Genomic DNA, 21,029 nt, shown 5'->3' on the forward strand with positions numbered 1-21,029 from the left:
CTTTACTATCCTTTGTTGGATAGTTTTTGGGTATTTGGTTTTAGTTTTCCGTGCAATATATTTTTGTATGACACTAGCTTTCTCTTACTTTAATTTTTTAAATATTTTAATGAAAAAAATCAATGCATATAGGCAGTTGTGCTCCCTTTCATCAAAACTATCTGAAAGATAAATGCATTGGAATAAAATTAAGCATATCTGAGAGTTAAAACACATAGTAAACCTTTCTTTAAAATATAGACAAATAACTTTATATTCAAGAAAGAAAAAAAGTTGAAAATGGAGGTAATATTAATGAATTTATCTCATTATCTCCAGGCAAGTAAAATGAAAATGATTATAGGGAACTTGTTAAAATGGATATGTTTTATTTGTCTTTATAAAAAATAATAATCAATGAGTTAAGCCCAAAATAAACTCTGTTTTAATCTAGGACTGGCGAAGTTTAGTGTAAGAGCAGTGTGTCAGAAGACTTGAAGGAGTAAGCCATTTATAAAAGACGCTGGATATTAAAATATTTGACCCAATTTCCAGAAGGGAAGTCCAATGCCTGGAAATCCTACTGAGTGTATAAAGAGAAAAAAAACTATTGTGGAATGAAAATAAACTACAAATCCTACTAGAAGAGAGTAAAAATGAGAAGAAATGTAAACACATAAATATAATCTTAAAACTTTAAGTCTAAAATAAAATGCCAAATGGATGCATTAATCAAGTTACAAAATAAGGCTGAATATGGCATTTTTCCTTAATATAGGATATTCATATTTCATATGAACTATTACATTCAGTATCTGCATTCAGTATCTTTTGTCACCCTTCTACAATAAAAATAAGCGAAACCACAGATTTGATGTTATTACTTCCCTAGTGAGAAACTTGTAAAGCTTCATCTTATCCTGAACAGGCATGGAAAAAAGGTTTCAGTTGTTGGGTTCTATCCATTGTTTGTTTAGAGACCATCCTGGCTCCTTGTGAAAGTATGCTCTGATCAGTGATAAAATAGTTAAGGCTCTTTGGTTTATTTGAGAAGGTAGTGATAGTATGAGTACAAACGTATATGCCATCTTATTCCTTCTGGCATGGACTTTAGTGCCTAACCAAGGGACCCATAGCCTACCATGTTTCAGTGTGGTCCTGTGCAGCTTCCCAGCTTCATGTCCAGGAATGCCCTGTTCTGAACACTCTTACTTGTAGCACTCCTTGCCGGTCCTGCTTCAAACCTTGGCTTGTGATCTGCACTCAGTCTAACATAGCCTTGTCACTAATATCCTACCCCCTCCTTCCTTCACTTAAACCTTGCCCTTCCCAGCAAACATTTTTGCTCAGTCTCACTTATCTTTTGATCACAACTTAGAACTCATATGACTTGCTATTTATTTAACAGAGTTCCTACTGTGTGCTAAATACTATGCTGGACTCTAGTGGTAAAACTGTTAAAACAGAGTTTTTTTTCTATCCTCATGGATCTTCCAATCTAGAAATAGCTTATATAAGTAATTATATATTTATACTTGAGATAGGTCTTATTGATGAGAAAAGGTCATATAAACATCATCCTGAAACCTTCCAGGTATGCTAAGAGTCCGTCTTCAATGCTGACATGTTTCTCTGTTTTCTCACTAGAATATAATCTTTTCGGGGGCAGGTGTAATGTACTGAGTTGGATGCTTCATCCCTTGTAGGTGTTTAATGAATGCCTGTTTAACTTAAATATATGCAATGATTATCCATAAAACATCAGTAAATGATTTCCTTACAATCTTGTTAATATATATATACCTCAGAAAAAAAAAATCTTTGTAGATGATACCTTCATTTTCATGTAAGTGAAGTTTTACTTTTCACTGAGACCTGGGTAGAAAAAAATTGCCACTTCTATCCTGTGCTATTTTCCCTCTAAAATGGAATTTTCTATCAAAGATTGGCTTACACAATTCTCAGGATATGAACACCTGGAGCATTTTAGAAGCAAAAAAGCATGTCAGGACAGAGCAATATCTAGAATGGCTTTTTAAAAAATTTTTATTTAAATGTGATTTGGTTTATTGCCTGAGGCATTAGAGACAGATAACTGAAAGAACGTGGATGAACTCTGAGCATTTATTGAGTTTTCCTCACTAATTCATTAGTTAGAAGATATCACAAAATTGGCTCCACTATAATTATGAAATCTGTTCGGGGTTGCCACTGGCTATCATCTGTTTACTTACACAGAAAATAAAAATCATTATATACATTTCTCAAAAAAAATCAGCCCTAACCTCTACTATGCCCAAGTTTACAAAGGCATGCAGGCAGCTCAACAAGAGAATGGAATGAAATCAATTTAAGTTATTAACATGGTTCAGAATATGATCAAATATTTGCCTGATATTTAATTGATTCTTGCTTTCATCTCCATATTTGAAAGAGGTCCTAGACAAGAGGTAAATGTTGTCCCTTAGATTATAGTATTAGGCAGAAACTACACATACAGTCATTGGCACATTTTCCACAATTATAGGACTGATTTTCTGTGGTGTTTCTATTTCAATGTAAAGCTGAATTCTTAGGACATACCAAAATTTGGTGCTGCAAGCAATACAGAGCCTAATATTGCTGTAAAATGTAAGCTATCCAATTTAGCTATAATTTCAGAAATTTTAAGTGCATTGGGTATTAGGTGAAAATATTGTATGACAAGTATATTCTGGTTATAGGTGGCAGATCATGCATTTAGTTACTGTATGGAAATTCATTGCAATAATTTGATTAAAAAAGGCAAACAAACAGGATATGTCTGAACAATATACTGGGAGAAAATCTGTTAGTATGAAACGAATTTTTATAGAGTTGGCTAAGACATGTTTTTACTCTGACATATGTTGGAATCTTCTAAAATGATTAATATAACTTCATAATAGTTTGAGACATTTCTTGAGTTTCTAATACATTAGCAAAAGCTAATTTTAGGTTAATTTTTAATAATGCTTCTGAAAAGATCTCTTAAAATAATATACATGCACATGTGGAAAATATTTATGTATCTTTTCTGGCCCTACCTCAAGTCTCCTTGTTGTAGATTTCACCTAAACTCAGTATATCTCATGCAATAAACCTGAGCCTTACATTTTTGTTCTTGCATTTCATGAATTTCTTTTTTAATCTTCTGTGAGTAACAATATTTGATCAATTTTCTGACCGATGTTCTACTCAGAGGCCCCATTAAAATTTAACTTCACTTTCAATGGTTCAATAAATAAAAAGTTAATTCATAAAAATTAAAAGGCTAATTAATCAAATATCATTTGAGTGTTTGATAGGTACTAGTCACTTATGTAATTTTAGAGGACCAGTTGGGGAACTCCTGGAGACATAAAGTGACTTCATTTTTGCGTACATATGCAGCTCACATCATAGTCTTTTTCTCGTCACTCAACAAGGAGTGTGTATCAAAATTGCCTCTAGAGTTTTTTAAAAGCATAAATTCTTGAGGATCTAGCTCAGAGTTATATAATCACAGTCTCTGAGGATGAAATCTAATTATATTTTAGTTAAAGAGTACTGATTTTTTTGCAAATCCATTCTCATACATATTATCTATCTATTTAGTTAAGTTTTAATTGTGGAATGTAATACAACATTTATATTTTGGAACTACAGTAGGTGGTGTTCCATTGCTGTGGAATTGTTTCATCTGTTAGAGTCCATTACTCAACCAGACTGCTAGTGTCTCGCAGGAGAGAAAATTGTTAATGCCACTGAAATATCTAATCAAAGTTTTAGTTCTATTTTTTCTTAATAATGCTTCTTGATTTATTAATGCACTCTTCTTAGTAATGAAGGATGTTGACACTCCCACTCCCCTATCCAGTTTCTCTCCCACTTGACACTCTTCTATGTAGAGATTAAAGCTCTAGAGAGCAAGAGTGTCCTACTGAGGTAATTAGTGTGATTCTAGGCAAACAGTCGGGGGAAGAGAGCCATACCTATTGATCATCACTCTTAGAATATCTGCATTGTAGATATCCAGAGTATTTGGAGGTCTTGCACTGAGAAGACAAAACTATTGTTCTGTCACTGTGGTTTAAGTATGATGGATAAAAGGCTGTTTTTGATATCAGTTGAGTACAGAAGAAATATATCCAAGCTCCAAAGTGTTTTTAAGATTTTGAAGAGTTCTCTTTCCATGAATGATCAGGAAGGCAAGTCTGCCCCAGGGAGGTTTGCAGATCCTCAGTCCTCTGTGGCTGCTATTACAAAATCACTTTCACTAATAAACAAAAACATAAATATTAAGTTCAAATATTTAATAGTATATCACAAGCCAGGGCTTGTGCTAAGTGCTCCATATGCACTCAAATTTTCTTCTGATGATACGAGGTAGGTACTGTTACAGGTTTTGTGTTATGAGTATCTACTTACATGTAACAGTGACATGAATTGAGAGTAATTGGTCATAAAATATAGAAACTCTGAACTCATTCAACAAGCATTTATTGAGCCCTTTCATAAGTAATATATGGAAATAATGACTATAAGGACAAGGAAACCTAAAATAACTTTATCTCAGCAATCAGCCACTGTAATAGCCACAAAACTATGCTCATGCAAGAAAAGCAGAATGTTGATATATTTTGGTAGATGTGGCTCATTTCCTTTGCTTCAGTCATTTGAGAAGTCTCATTGAAAACAATGAGAGGAACTCAGAATTGACATGATAGCAGCATAAAATGAATCAATATAAAAAATTACAGATTAAATGATAGGATGTGCAAATATTTATTAAAAATCTGGGTGGGGTGATTGGAGAAACTGTGTAGACATTTAGGTAAAACAGTATTGGCCATGACTTATTAATTACTGAAGCCTTGATGCTTGGGATATTTATATATTTTTTATAATAATACATTAAAAATTAGAAAAAAGATCAATATGCAATTTAAAACTCTGAGGAGTTCACAAGCAACCAAATAGTTGTTTCATTTTAATATTATAGTTCAGTTCAGCGAGTGCATGAATTTCTCTTCCTCAACCAAAATGCAATTAACATCCATGAAATTATACAATTTTCTATTTGCCTTTGCCCACCTATAATAATTGTGGCTAACGGCCATCTAAATTCTTAAAACAGATCCTGTGCTCTTTTAAATTGCTTTTCTTCATTCTCCAGTTGGCCCAGACCATTACTGAGTTAAATGTTTCTTAATGAAGAATACTGCCTCACTGAACTTTGCGTTGTCTGCAAATCACAGGAATAATTTGAAATTCCTAAAGTCCAGAACTGCATCTCAAAATGAGATGGCAAATGCTAAAATTCTGTATCTCTACACTATGGCCTTTATCTGAATGCTTTTTGTTTGTTTGTTTTTCTTTAGAAACAATAGACTCTCAGAGGATGTATTTTAAATCTATAAACCTGGATACAAATAGTCTGTGTGCTGATTATTCGAGGAAGTTGATTTTATCAATGAAGACATAAACAGAACTTATAAAATGAATAGGAACATGCTGTATGAGGGGAAAAAGAGGGGCAAAAGAGGGGTGTTGCATAGTGTTTCTGCTTCTTTCCCCCCTCTCCCTACTAGCGCTTCCTGCAGAGAAGAGAAGCTGCTGATCAAATTGCATCAGTCCAAGACATTGATAGGGTTACACTTTTTAAAAGGTGAGATCAAACTGTACTCCAGCCATTGTGCTTTTTCCATTCCTCTTTATTTTCCACTTCCTTTGTGTACCATCCACTTCCATGTGATGTAGTTATGCTGAAGTTGACTATACATATCTGATGATGTCACTTGCCCTTTTACTTTGATTTTGGTTAGGAGGCAGATAGAGAAAATAAAGCCAACATTTAAGAAACAGGAAGTGTTTTCATTACACTGTGAACTATATCACAGCCTTTACCAGACCCTATGTCATAGTGCGGGTTTAGCCTATATGCTAATAACCTGGAATTTTCATTTGGATACCATTTCTTTCATATGTTCCTCTCTTCATGGTGTGTGTGCGTGTGTGTGCGTGCACGCGCATGCATGCATGTTCAAATAAGGGCCATCAGAGGTGATCTGTGAAATACTCCTGGTAGGTAGCCTGGATCAAAATGACATAAAGCTACCACCAGAAAACCATAATTCTACACACTACATGTACACTTAGCAGCAGCATTATTTTAACGCTATATATTTTTGTTTGTTTGTTTAATGGTTAAAGACTTGGTTTATTTTTTGAAATTATTTTGGTGAGCAAACAATCTTAAGTTTGTGGGCCTGACTCAGTGGCTTTGTAAACAAGTGGTGCAAACATAGCAAATTGGAACATGAAAGTTACAAAATCTAGAAACATTTACTTTTATTTTCCCCATGTTTGCTTGAGCTTCTGGTTGACACAGCACATCTCTAAGATACGGAAATCCCTTATCCTTCTCTGCTTCTTTCAGGGGCCAGGAATTGATTTTTCAATCAGAAGGAACATCATGCCCAGCTGTGTCCTTTTTCTTTTCTGCCTTTCCCTGGACTTTACCTTCTAGTTAGTCAGAAAGCAATCACAAAACCCCAACAGTGTCAAAATTGTAGTATTCTAAATGTCTCAGCTAGGCATCTCCAAACTTTCTAAAACCTCCTGACTTTTCTTGTGATCAAGGACCCATGTAAGCCTAATCAAGTGCCTTCATACAGAGACAATCATTTAGCTAAATTATTATTTGTTGTAATAAAAAAGGAATCATTTTAATGCAAAACTTTTCACTATAGTGATAAAATAAATATTCATTCAATATTTAAATATGAAAGAGCAAAATTAAACATGTAGACACATTTTATTATAACTGATGAATGTAATAAATTAGCATTCGGTGAGTATGAGATTTTTAAATTAGAGTTTTTTCCCTCCACTTTGGTTACACAGGGAACAAATTTAAACTTTCTTTCAAGTAATAAATATGAAAGCATAATCAAATGTAAAGTTTGGCTTCTATACTTATATCTCTTTTATCCACATTTATTCCCACTTATTGTTAACCAGAGCAATTGCCCAGGAAAACAGACCTGAAATAAACAGTCTATTAACTTGTATGGATAATAGTACTAAAATCCTATGGTGGCAAAATATATTGGGCTGTTTAAGGTATCTCACAGATTTATATGGGGTGGGATATATTTTAGGAAGGGGGATATAGGAAGTTCCATAAATCAGATTTCATATCTCTCAGATATAATGAGGCCATGGATAAGTAAAATGTTCTGGTGGAAAGTATAAAAAAGGGCAAAGGGAGCCACAGTGGTAATGCCATTGCCTCAAAATATGAAATCAAGTAAGGCTTCATCTCTAAACCTACTACAGTTGCCAAGTAGGAGTTCATGCTGTTTACGTATCTTCTGATTTAAAAAATTAAAAAGCCAGACGTCTGAGCTTGATAATTGTAATATATCCAACTTTGCAAATGTTGGCAAATTTTTTTTTTTTGTAAAACCTTTATATTATAGGCCATCCGTGCACAGGCAAAATTAAACTTGTCTTTCTGAGGAATTCCATCTGGAAATGACATGTAGACACTAGAGGGTTTTTGTAAATTATTTATCAATTTACCATTTAAAATCCTTTAAAGTTTTTCTATAGTCCATCAATTAAATACTGATTTCTCAGCAGGCCATTTCTTCTCCTCCACAATATGGACTCAACCTCACTTAAATTCTTATATCCTTCTTTTCCCATACTGGTTATTACCTTTCTTCATACTATTTCCATACATTCCACTCTTCCATTTTTGTTTCACTGCTCATCTTGAGCGCTCTATTGCTCAGAAAGTTTTCTCCCCTCTCTGGCCCCATAATTGAATTTGTACTTTACTTTTCCTGGAGCACTAGGGGATATTTATCTTCTCAAATGGTGCTTAGGCAGTTCCTTCAATGGTTATACAGTTGCCTGGGTATTTCATAGACAAAATATCTAAACCTAGGGGCGCCTTCTAGCCTCAGAACATGCCTAGCTTTGTCTTGGAATATCAGGGAGTTTTCAGTGTTGTAGATATAATAGAGAGTAAGAGAATTAACATGTACTGAGTAGGTATACAAGGCTGAGCACTTGGTTTTATTACTGGGAAATATTCAAGTTGTTTTTGATTCTGCCAATGCTCCATCAGTTTGATTAAAATAACTGGTGTATTTGAGCTTCAAGAACTGATGTATTTGCCAGGAACTTTCAGTCAGAGTAAGGATATTTGATGTATGCACCCCATATCTATTCATTTACATACTACAATGCCCTTGGGTTAGCTGGGAAACCTGTTACAATGCTGTTAACAAAATGAAAGCTGTTGGCTGTAATTGCAAAAAAAAATAAAATGGGTTCTTCTTGGTTATTTTTTTTTAAAGATTTATTTATTTATTTATTCATGAGAGACAGAGAGAGAGAGGCAGAGGGAGAAGCAGGCTCCCAAGGAGCAGGGAGCCCGATGCTGGACTCGATCCCAGGACCCTGGGATCATGACCTGAGCTGAAGGCAGACGCTCAACCATCTGAGCCACCCAGGCGCCCGGTTATTTTTCTAATAGTACTGAAAATATTTTATGCCTATTGTTTATGAAAGGGGTATTATCTCAGAGAATTATCAATTATTCCATGCTGTAACTGGTACTAGGTCCAACTGTTTGCATCAGATCAAACCATTTGCTTCTGGCCTAGCATACTTCCATTTACTCCATTCACAGATTCCAGATTCATTTTTGTAAAATACATATTAATCATGCTACTTCTCTGCTCAAAGACCCCTCTCATGGCTTGTTATGAATTTCAGAGTGAATTCCAATTTGTTACTGAGGCATTAAAGAATACCTATAATCAGAATCTAATCTCTCAATCATTTTCTTCTGAAATCCTACTGTATTGGACAAATTTATTGCCTTATCAAAAATATTTTGAAGCTGTATCAATCATGGTTTAATCCAAGAGAAAGAAAACTCTGTAGGTATATTAACAAGAAAGAAATTCAATACAGGGAATTAAGTGACTACAGAACTGATGGAAATGCTGAAGACCAGAATCAGATTCTCACTCAGGCTACAAGAACAATTCCCACAGCAATGACGAACTGATTCACTAGGGTAGCCACTTCCTCTGAAGCCAACACAGGAGCTAATGTCAGAATCAAAAAGCCTCTACCAGAGCTGACTCCTCGCTATCAGAATACTGGATAATAGGCTTGGAACAGAGCTGCAGAAAAACGACCACCAAAATTGGACTGAAATTGGTCTCTGCTTCATTTCCTCCTTTCAGTTATCCTTTTAATCAATGCTTTTGGGGGAAAATCAACTTCCTCCTTTGGGAAGAGAACACAACGTCTCTGGTGGTTGTCCTAGACACCCTTATGTTTTATTTAGTGAGTTTCTTTTTCTGACATATCAGCATTTGATTTGAGTGAGGTCCTCAAACGTTTATCATACCATCTCATTTAGAAGAAGAAAAAGTGTTCTTTGGTAGAGTAAATAATTTAGAAGCCAGAGAAAGATAATTTAAGAGAGTGGGAGACAGAGAAACAATTCAAATATCTGGAAGTCTGAATTTATTTTAATAGATTCTATTTCTGTTTCATAATTATTGAGCACTATAAGAAAGATTATTATGTAACCTTGTCACTTTATACATGTTTTCTATTAATCTTTCAACTACTTTCCATCTGCAATCTTTGTTGGTATCCTTATCCTAATTTAATAGAAGAAGAAAATCATTCTCGAGAATAGATTTTCCCACATTTAAAAGGAAAAGGTTAACATTTAAAGGTAATTATGATTGCTACCAACCTTCTTTCTTATGTAAAATAACACTCACTTTATTATGTTTAAAATTTATGCCAGTAGTGACGAACCATGAGAGACGATGGACTCTGAAAAACAAACTGAGGGTTCTAGAGGGGAGGTGGTGGGAGGATGGGTTAGCCTGGTGATGGGTATTAAAGAGGGCATGTTCTGCATGGAGCACTGGGTGTTAAGCACAGACAATGAATCATGGAACACTACATCAAAAACTAATGATGTGACGTATGGTGATTAACATAACAATAAAAAATTTAAAAAAAAAGAAAAAATTTATGCCAGTAGAGAACATTAAAAACTTATTGTTTTGTTATTGGCTTTGCATTGTTTAAAACTGTGGAAAGAAGGTAAATGGAAATAAACATGTTTCAGTTAAACTCAATAAAAAGGTAAATTATTGTTAAAGAATAATTTACATTACTTAAATGGTGTGGAGAGGATTATTTGGCAACAATTCAAGTTACTCACAGGAGAAAAGCAATAGTATTTCACAATGTGGACAATTATTGGTACAATGTGTACCTTTTCTCTTTAATAATTGCATGTTCCCTTTTGTCACAACTGCACAAGACAGAATAATTAAAGTATATTAGCTACATTGTGGAAGGGACATTTGGTTTTAATTAACATTGGAGCATAAGAAAGACAATTTGCTTTATACTGCCATTCATTCTTTGATGCACACATACACACATATACACAGAGTCTGTGCACAGAAAGGCAAATGTGTGAAATGCTACAAAGCTTCCCAATCTGGAGTTACACTGAGCCTAACTAAAATGTACAAAATGTTGTATGCAATAGAAATCCTTTCTTCTCTTTGGTATTTTAGACAGTTGTGTGGCATCCTAATGTAAAAATGACTTAAAACCAGAAGTCAGTTTTTTGATTATTCCAAAAGTGGACTGGGCAATCAACAAAGCCACCTTCCATTCATATGTCAGGAACAGAAAGCCAGAACTCACTGGAGAGTGAAATTACAATGCATATTCATTTTAAGTTACAACTTAAAGAAGTAAGACCTCTGACTTGTTTAATACAATTTGGTGAAAAAGAAGTTTATGTTACAGTTGGATAGAGTGTCAATGAAACCTATAGGCTCAGAATGCATATAGATTCCCTGCATGATAAACTAATGTAACCATATTCCTCCATCAGGGGGCTATTGACCATGTATCAGTTAGCTTTTGCTGCATAACAAGCCACTTCAAGTGTTAAAGGTTTAAAATAATGACCATTTATTTAACTAATGATTCTGTGATTTGGCAGTTGGGTTAGCCTTATTTGGGCAACTCTTGTTTCACTGGCTCAGTTATATGTCTGAGCTCAACAGTAAAGTCAGCTTGGAAGTGGCAATGTGGAATGACTGCAGCTGGAAGAATGTCTCTTCTCTCCATGGTCTCTCATGTTTCAGCAGGCCAGCTGAAATTTGTTTGCATGACAACTGGGCAGGGTTCCAAGAGAGAATAGAAGTGACTCTGGATTCTTGAGCCCGTGAGCTTAGACTTGGCATGCTATCACTTATACTACACTGTATTGGCCAACCAAGTCATACAGCCAGCCCATATTCAAGAAATGGAAAAAGAAATTCCACTCTTTAATAGAAAGAGATTCCAAGCTACATTGAAAGGATGTAAACATAAGGAGGGCTGAAAGATTGTGGCCAGTTATTCAATCTACTGCACCACATTGGGAAATATATTCTATTGGTGACATAGTTCTCTTGATAATGAAGTGCATGATAATGAAGCCTACAAACAAAAGTAGGCTTCAGAGGAAGGATGTATATATATTGCTCTTTCAGTCTTCCCATACTTTTTCCAATGCCACCTCTGGTTCAACATAAATAATCTTCTATGACTCCTAAGTGAGTTTCATTCCAAGCACCTTAGACTGTTATTCAGCAGTTCTACACTTACTTCAATTTAACTTCTTTTAACATCCAAATCTTCAACATACACATTTCCAAGTATGTCCTTTCTGACCCCGAAAGTCCTGTAACTTTCCTAAGTACCAGTGTGTGTACGTTATTCTTAAGCTTCCTTTGTTTGTTAAAAATGGGAATTAAAAATAAATACTCCATGGTATTATACATATACATTAATTAAGTAATATGCATAAATGCACTTAGAATGATTTCTAGTAAATGGACATTCAATAAAGGTTAACTTTTTTCTAAAAAAATCTTGAGACCAAATTGTAGTGGTAGAGTTTATTAGCAGGATACTTATTGAGGACAAAGCCAGGTGACTATGAAAAGTCTATGACATACGCTCTAAATATCCATTGTGCCACAAGTACCATGAAAGTCACAACATGGTATGGTTGGCCAGAGCCACACAAATGGATAATAATGGGCATTTATAATTTAAAACATCCATCACAATATTTACAAACTCAAGTAAAATGGAAACTACTATCACCTCCAAATTATAGCCCATGTTCTAGCATTTTAAAAACAAAATCAAAGTCTACAAAGCTTAACATGCCTAAAGGCATCCAAGTAGATATTCCAAGTTGGTCTAATAGGTCTCCTGATTCCAAAACTCATGCTTTTTTCCCCACTACGTTACTCTTTCATTCATTCATTCACACACACACACACACAAACACACACACACACATTGTGAGTAAAACTTTTTTTGGAACAGACTTATACACAGAAAGCTTTTGATTTAAATTAACCTCTTCTGACTACTGATCTCTACCTCATATTACTGATTTGTTTTCACCTATCCACATATAACAAAATAAATAATTGGAATGGTTTTAAAATAAACATATTTCAAGGAGGTCTTGGGCATTTATAATTTAAAACATCCATCGCAATATTTACAAACTCAAGTAAAATGGAAACTACTATCACCTCCAAATTATAGCCCATCTGCAAAGCAAAGAATCTGTGGGATTTAATGCATACTTCTACATCCTCAAGTTATTATTTTAAAATACATTTTAATAGTAAGCCCTGTTAAGCACTTGAGTAGAAGTCTTATCTGAAAGACCATGCTTGTTTTTTTTTTTTAAATATTTTTTGCTTCCATTTTGTTTAATTAATATTAGAATTTGCAGGAAAGATAATGCATGTAAGAACACATTTTGTTGAAACCTCCAGCTCTTTTAGCCAGACCAGTGTTCCACTATCCAGCCTAACCCATGCACAGAGAAAAGATGTTCTACCTCTTCAACTGTGAATTCTCACATCACCATGTCCCCTTCTGCTTTCCCTTCTCTCCAGCACCTTTCTGGTTCCAACCAGGGCCAAAGGGTTATAGCCACCTATAACCAGTCTTCAGCCAGCTTCCTGGGCTCCATATTGCCATCACAGTCTGATTACCACAGCAGTAAATCCCCTCCACTGTGGACTCCAACTATCGTCAACCCTAAGGTGGTCACCTATAAATGCTAAGCCATCTCAAACTGCAAATTCTAGGCCCACATCAGGAACTCCCAACCACGAGACACAAGGATCAAAAGAGAAGCTTTGAGTCAAGATTTGGAGGGAAAGCTGAAATGTAAGGACAGCCTTCATCACAATGGAAATCAATGGCTAACATATGAGGAGAAGGTGGGTTGCAGATTGCTAGGATCACAGAGTGTAGCTGCTGTGTTTTAAGCTCAAAATTGCAGAGAGGCACAAGATTTGCCACAGCACAGTTCTGAACATGCACAACTGTAAGTTCCAATTTCAGAGGGAAATGTGAATGATCAGGATGCAATTCAGAAGAAATCTTACCCACCATATTTCATTCAAGTGCCAGAGAACATGTTGACTGAACTGGAAGATTCTGCAGCATGAGTGGACCACCAGCCCCTGATATGTCTTGCTTTATAAGTGGAAGACCAGTTTAATCAGGCGACTTTCACAAAATGATGGTGTCTGACAAGAGTTTTTGTTCATTCATCTTTGAAGTGGGAACAGCTTCAGATGCAGGGTTTTTGCATGTGTTCCCATGAGCAGAACAGGAGAATCCAGCTGTACTGTGCTGCTGAGCATCCTTCCAAAAGAACATAGAAGAGCACCAATGCTTGTCCTCAGACAACAAAGCAAACAAGTTTTTGAGGGAGACTCGGTGAAGCTAGAATACCAGATCTCAGTAGGACCTCCACCAAAGCTTTTCTGGTAAAAGAAATAACGAAATGGTGCAATTCAACAGTGACTGAATAAGCTTATAGTATGACAACTACAACTAGTTCCTTTAATGATTAAAGATGTCAACAAGAAAGACTCTGGTGTTTGTAGTTAATAAAGCTGAGTTAATGAATCACCATGTGTAACAGATTTAGATGTTACAGCCTGTCCAAACCAAACTCTTCCAACTCCTAAACTGTTATGTGTTCAACCAACTTTCAGCAGATATTTAGCATTCAACAGGAAAAGTTTAGATGTGAAACAAACCTTTAACCCAGAAGGAGAGTTTCAGCATCTGGCAGCTCAGTCTGGAGTCCGTGAAAATGAAAAACTTGAATAACTTTATCAATATTGGAAAATGCAACAGCTATACTATTAATGATACTTTTGATTAAACTTTTGGAATAAATCCGTATCTGTATTAACAGAATATGACTTTATTAGATAATATAACTGATACATATGTATTTTATATGTATATGTTATACACATACATATAATAATATATGTGTATAATATATGCGTTTATTATTTATCCCCTAGCTCTTAAATATTCTAGCTGCTTATCTGGTTTGTGTAGACTACAGAAAGTCTGGGTTTATAATTAAGAAGACTATTTAAAATGTGGAATTTTGGGGTGCCTGGGTGGCTCAGTTGATTAAGCGACTGCCTTCAGCTCAGGTCATGATCCTGGAGTCCCAGGATTGGGCCACATCAGGCTCTCTGCTCAGCAGGGAGTCTGCTTCTCCCTCTGGCCCTCCCCCCTCTCATGTGCTCTCTCTCAATCTCTCTCTCATTCTCGCTCTCTCAAATAAATAAATAAATAAAATCTTTTAAAAAAATAAAATAACGTGGAGTTTTAACGTTTAAGTCATACACATTTGACAATTGTAGGTATGAATTAATACCAACTTTTTAAACACATTTAATGCTTGTAATAAGGTTTATTGGTACTGTTTTCTAAATACTGTTTAAGCAGTTTTCTCTTATACTTTCCAACATGGTATAGATTATCAGAGTGTTCCATTGTTTTATGTCAAAAGAGAATAAAATTTCAAATATTTAAAACAGCAGAAAACCTACACATTTCTTCTCACACCAAAATAGCTATTATCTAAGTGATTTTTTTTTTTTTTTTAGGGAAAAGCAAGCAGAAGATAACTGGGATTAATTTTTTTCCTCTCAGTCTTTTGTCTCCTTTCAACTTTATTCCTAATTTTCCTTATGCTGTTCTCAAAAATATCTACTTTATTTTCCATCAGATTTATTTTTTAACAAAATATTTTTTAGAGAGCTGTATTAATTGTGGTAACTTTCAAGTTAAGAAAATTAAGAGTGAACCCCAGAAGTAGACTAAGTGTAATTACAGTGTCAACAAAACATCATCTGAGTCTCTGATTTGCTGACTTTTAGAGTATTCATATCAAGACACTAGCTTTTTTCTTTTTGCAAAAGATGATATATACTTGATTTGTTGAAATCAATACATATGCTTTTATTTAATTTCTAATTACTGATTCAAAATGATGCATAACAAACATAGCTACTTAGATTTTAGCTGCCAGAAGAGAAGATGAATAACATTTTAATATTTAATGGGTCAAGCATTATAATGATTTACCTTTATTATCTTATCTGACTCTTTCAAAAAACCTTGCAAGATAAATTTCATCCTCACTTTACGGAAAAAAAAACTGAGACTTAGAAAAGTCAAGTCACTTGTTCCATAGGACAGATCTATATTTAGTCACAGTTAAAATTCAAATGGCATTAAGACAGCCAATGAAAGATTTATGCAAACTCATTGTTTTAAATCATAATTACGGGTAACTTATAAAGCTACCTATGGCTCCATGAAAGGCAAGATAATCTGTTCCATTTCTTTTGGTACAAAAATAATTTTTAGGAACGCCTGGGTGGCTTTGTCAGTTAAGCATCTGCGTTCGGCTCAGGTCATGATCCCAGCGTCCTGGGATCAAGTGCTGCACTCAGCTCCTTGCTCAGGAGGGAAACTGCTTCTCTTCTGCCTGCCACTTCCCCTGCCTGTGCTCGCTCTTTCTCTGAACAATAAACTCCTTTTATTTTAAAGTGTCTCTCTATCATTTTTTCTTGTACATAAAATGGAAAACCCTGCTTTTCAAGCTCAAGAAGATGGAGATGAGGTTAAGTGAGCAAAGCCAGCGACAGAGAGAAGGAGCCTTATTAGATTTTCCAAAGCCTCTATAAAAATTGTTAAATATGCCCAAGGTAACTGATGTGTTCAAATAAAAATAAAATGGATGAGGGTTAGTATTAAAAGAAATCTTCACAAACATAACTGTTAATTTCTCATTTTCAACTAATAATTCAAGCTAACTAAAAACTGAATTTCAAAGTTAGCTTAATATTTGAGTTATGATAGAGTTATGATAGAGTATACTACATTATGACATTTATTATAAATAAATAAAATTTGGAAAACTTAACTTTGTGGGGTTTTTTTTTTTTTTGGTTGAGTTTCTCCTCCATTTCATGACATAAACAGGGCTTAAAAATGAATAGCTCCTGGGGTACCTGGGTGGCTCGGTTGGGCATCTGTCTTCGACTCAGGTCATGATCCCAGGGTCCTGCATCGAGTCCCGTATCGGGCTCCTTGCTCAGCAGGGAGCCTGCTTCTCCCTCTCCCTCTGCCACTCTCCCTGCTTGGACACCATCTCTCTCTCTTCAAATAAATAGATAAAATCTAAAAAAAAAAATAATAGCTCCTATTAAGTCTTGTGCTGTTCTCAAAAATATCTAAGAAAATGGGAGTGTATAATGCAGATGCAATAAGATTTCTCCTCGATGCAAAATATTTGCACCATTTTTATTTTCATGTGCCCCATAGTGGTAAAAATTGTCACATTAAAGCTCTGAGTAAATCAATTTATTAAAAAGTTATTATTATTAAAGTGAAAACACATTTATCATTCTCAGAAATCTTAGTTCCTTATTTTAACCAAATGTTTTTGTTGTATATACAGTTCATCTGTGTTTGTGGTTAGCTTCATTTTTTTCAAGTCTTTCAAAGGATGTGGTAAAATAAAGCTTAACCAATGTAACTTTATTTTTTGCTCACTATAGCTATTACTTCCTTAAGTAGTTGGTCTCCAGGAGTATTATTTGAAAAAAAATCCATTACATTTAGTTAAAAATCATGTCATGTTTGACTTTTATGTTACCTAGGTTATACATTGGGGAAAATATTAAACATTTATGCTAATATTATTTTTGATGCCTTTTAAAACTTTTCTTTCCCTTTCTTTTATTTTCCTGTCTTCTTTTTGTCTTTGAGATGGATATTCAGATGTAAGAATAGTTTCAGAATGGTAATTGTAGATCACTAATTTCTGTTTAACTTACTATGCAGATGGCAATACCTAAAAAAAATCTTTCAGTAATGAAACTGACAAAGGCTCTAATCGTTGAAGTTGAATCCAGTCACAGGATGCTGTGAAGAATTCTGTCCTGTTGTTTTCTGTGTATTAATAGTTAAATGAATTAATGATGGGATTTGATTTCAGGGATGTCAATTTGGGATGTAGGGCATATAAAGGTAGACTATTAAAAGGTGAAAAAGAAGCCAGAGAGTTCATATGCCCATTTGATATTATTTAGTGTTATATGTTTTTCAGTATGAAAGTTGACTTATTCTATTAACCAAGTTCACAACCCTTGAATAATCCGCTAGCCTTCTGCTATAATCTTCTCCATGGGGTTGTCATTTTTAGGACTATGGTAATATTATATGCCTTTTCAGAAATATCTTCAAATTATAATTATGACAAACTAAGTCATGGGATATGGGAGACTATGCAATTCAATGGATCAGTGAGCACTGAACATATAATCTTTTTTGAAATTACCCTCTTGAAGTTTCCTTTAAAAAGTTTATAAAACCATGTCTACATACATCTGTTAGAAAAATGGATGGCTTCTGCCAACCACATTCTGTGAAGCCTTGACCCTTTTAAAAATTCTTACACTCTTTGATCCCATGTTACCTTAATTTATTTGACCTTTGCCCATTCCAGTGAGAACAAATTGTTTATTTTTTATTCCTGTAGAATATTATAGATTTTCCTATTTGTACTTATAACACTATGCTTTCTGTTCTTTTGTCACTTGTTTCAGGGTGAACTTGTTAAGGGCAAAGGTATTATGTCATTATTCTTTTTTCATGTATTTATTTCCTTTATGAGCTGAACAGTACCTGAAGCAATGACATTCTTCAAGGAATTTTCCTGAAGTGTTTTTGATTCATAATAATAGTTCAATTAGTATTTCAACTACTGTTCAAGCATGGTATGAATTAAAGAACCGTTGACCACAATGGCTACAAGCATTAGATATGAGACAGCTTCTCTCTAAGGGTGCCCCTTCTAGCCTATCTCTCAAAACACTAACTCACACACTCTTATTTTCCTTGGAATTTTTAGTCCCTTCAATTCTATGCCAGACAATTATTTGCATTTATGACGTTCATTTTCTTCTTTTGTGTTAATATTAATCCATTTATGGTGTGGGGCAGCAATGTGTCTGGATCAGTTTCCTGACCTCCCACCTTTTCTAACAACTAACAGTGGCCTGTGATGCATCGTTGCCAATAGGATATAAGCAGGAATTGTTAGAGGTTAAGAAATCATTTTAAAGCAGCTGGTTTGGGTTTGCAGTTCTTTTAGATAGAGACAGTTGAGTAGCAAAACAAAAGTTTGTACCATAAAGCTGCCATATCACCCTGAACTGATCTAAATACTTCCAGTTGGATTAAAACATGTTTCTATTTCATAAAAATAAACCAGAAAAAATGTTGTTATAAACAGTGCATTTAATAGAATAAGAAATTGTAAAATCTATTTTAGTTTTCAAAAAAATCATAGTTCTAAGTGATTTCAGCTTGATTTAGTAAAGATAGTGTTAATCAGAGAGAAATGTTTCCAGTTATATTTTTATGATATTTGATAATAAGAAAAGATTATCTCCTATATTCTTGAGAACACTATTCATAATATTTAATAATAGCACTTGAAAGTAGCATAGGATGTGTATTAGAAAATACTTAAAATGAATATACAGGTATTTAATTTCTTGAAATAATCCAGCATTTATAACTAATGTCAAAAGGATAAAAGTTATTGACCTTATTTATTTAACAAAAAAGAAACAATAAAGCACTAATTACCATCCTAAAATTAAATCGTGCAAAATATTACTTACCAATGGGGAAGCTATTCCAACGGCAGTAGGAGACTGAACTATTATAACACACAAGAGGAAATTTTGAACAACCATAGGAATGGATGAACTCATGCTGATATCATATTATATACCATCTGAAACACGGATGATGGGATGAATCTCTAAAACCTCCAAAAGTGATACTGTACTATCATAGAAGATCTCCTGTGATGAAAGCTTCACAGCCTCTGTCTGAAGCCTAGCCAGCACTTAAAAATAATAGGAGTCTATTAGTCTGTCTATTCTAGCAGAATACTCTTCATATCGTTTGAACCAATTGTCCTATAGGAAATATGAACAATGAGCTTTGTTCTAAGAATAAACCATTTTGAAAATCATAGACAATTATATGGTCTCTTGATTATATCTTTTAAAGATTATATAAATCTGAATTAATTTTCTATAAAAAGATTTTTAAATGAGTCTACTTATTGCCAGTGTTCACTCCAAATAACTTTTTAAACATGGGACTACATGTTTAAAAGACTACAAAAACTTTAATAGAATATTGTAATTCTAGGTTTAAGAGTAACATGAAGTGTCATTTACACTTGACCATTATACTCTCACCAAGAAATTATCCATAAGTAGTCTCTAGCTTCTGCATGGATTGTGTAGTAGAGGATTAAGTACTGTTCTCATTCTAAATGAATCAAATAAACCTTTTGCCTGTTGGTTCACAGATCCTGCTTTTTGTCTCTTTTCCACATGACGATCCACCACCACCTGTAGGAAGAGTTGTCATGCTCCCTCTGAAGATTTCCTTCTGTTCTTCAGGCTAAATTTCAAACAGCTACCTCAAGTATCTCTAAAATGAAGAGGATTTTGAATTTTTTCAATAAAGCAGTGGCCCTTTTTGAACAATATAAATTGTAAAATAAAAAAAAAAAGTTCCCTCCCACCTCTAAGACGAGTAAAACTGTTTATGCTTACAGTTGATTACTTGAACCCAAATGTGGTGCTTCCCATGAATCACATTTTTTTTCTTTTTTGAGAATTCTTTTTTTTTTTTAAAGATTTTATTTATTTATTTGTTAGAGAGAGAGAGCGTGGGCAAGAGAGAGTGAGCGAGAGTACAAGCAGGGGTAGCTGCAGGCAGAGGGAGAAGCAGGCTCCCTGCTGAGCAAGGAGCCCGATGCAGGACTCTATCCCAGAGCACTGGGATCATGACCTAAGCTGAAGGCAGCCGCTTAACTGACTGAGCCACCCAGGCGTCCCGAGAATTCTTAATCCTTACTCCTGCCTGCACATAGAAAAATTTTAGTAAATGTTGTCAAGCAGGGAAGTGAAAAGGCAAAGGAATTAAAAAATTAGTTTTCTGTGACCACCTCCAGATAAAACCAAGTTGGTTTTCCTTCATATTTGCAACCCTCTCAAAAGAGAGGAGTATTTTAAATTATCCATTACAGAATTCTCCTTGAGAATAATGGGAATCCCAAAATTTGTATTTTGGAGGGTACACTTTGGTTTAATCAGGATCATCTTCATTTCCAGTCTTCCTCTTTTAGCTCTCATTCTCTGTCATCTGCTTTGTTCACTGCCATCAGACCAGGCATTTTATCTCTCCATTAGATTAATGCCGAGAGAATATAATTTGCCCCCAAGTCAAAGTATTTAAATCCACGTATCTTATTTGGAAGACCATCTATTCTTTAGCACTCAAGCCACACCAAATGCCACTTGTTACCTCCTTTACCACATTAGGAGTATTCTTTGGACAGAATAGTCAGAAATGAAAGACAGCTAAGTAATTAATATATTTTCTCTGTTATTTTCTTCTGTTACAACACTGATCCCAAGCTGCCCAAATAAATAGATCCCAAGATTTATTTATTTATTTTTAGTGAGAGAGAG

General features: G+C 34.6%; 1 pseudogene; it reads left to right on the plus strand.

Moving 5' to 3' along the window:
* Nucleotides 1-279: 279 nt before the first annotated feature.
* Nucleotides 280-14,259, plus strand: LOC102750864 (myotilin pseudogene; annotated as a pseudogene).
* The last annotated feature ends 6,770 nt before the right edge of the window (nucleotides 14,260-21,029 follow it).

Source organism: Leptonychotes weddellii, chromosome 7 (assembly GCF_054177405.1).
Source record: "Leptonychotes weddellii isolate Sample4059 chromosome 7, ASM5417740v2, whole genome shotgun sequence".
In the NCBI taxonomy this organism is placed as follows: domain Eukaryota; kingdom Metazoa; phylum Chordata; class Mammalia; order Carnivora; family Phocidae; genus Leptonychotes; species Leptonychotes weddellii.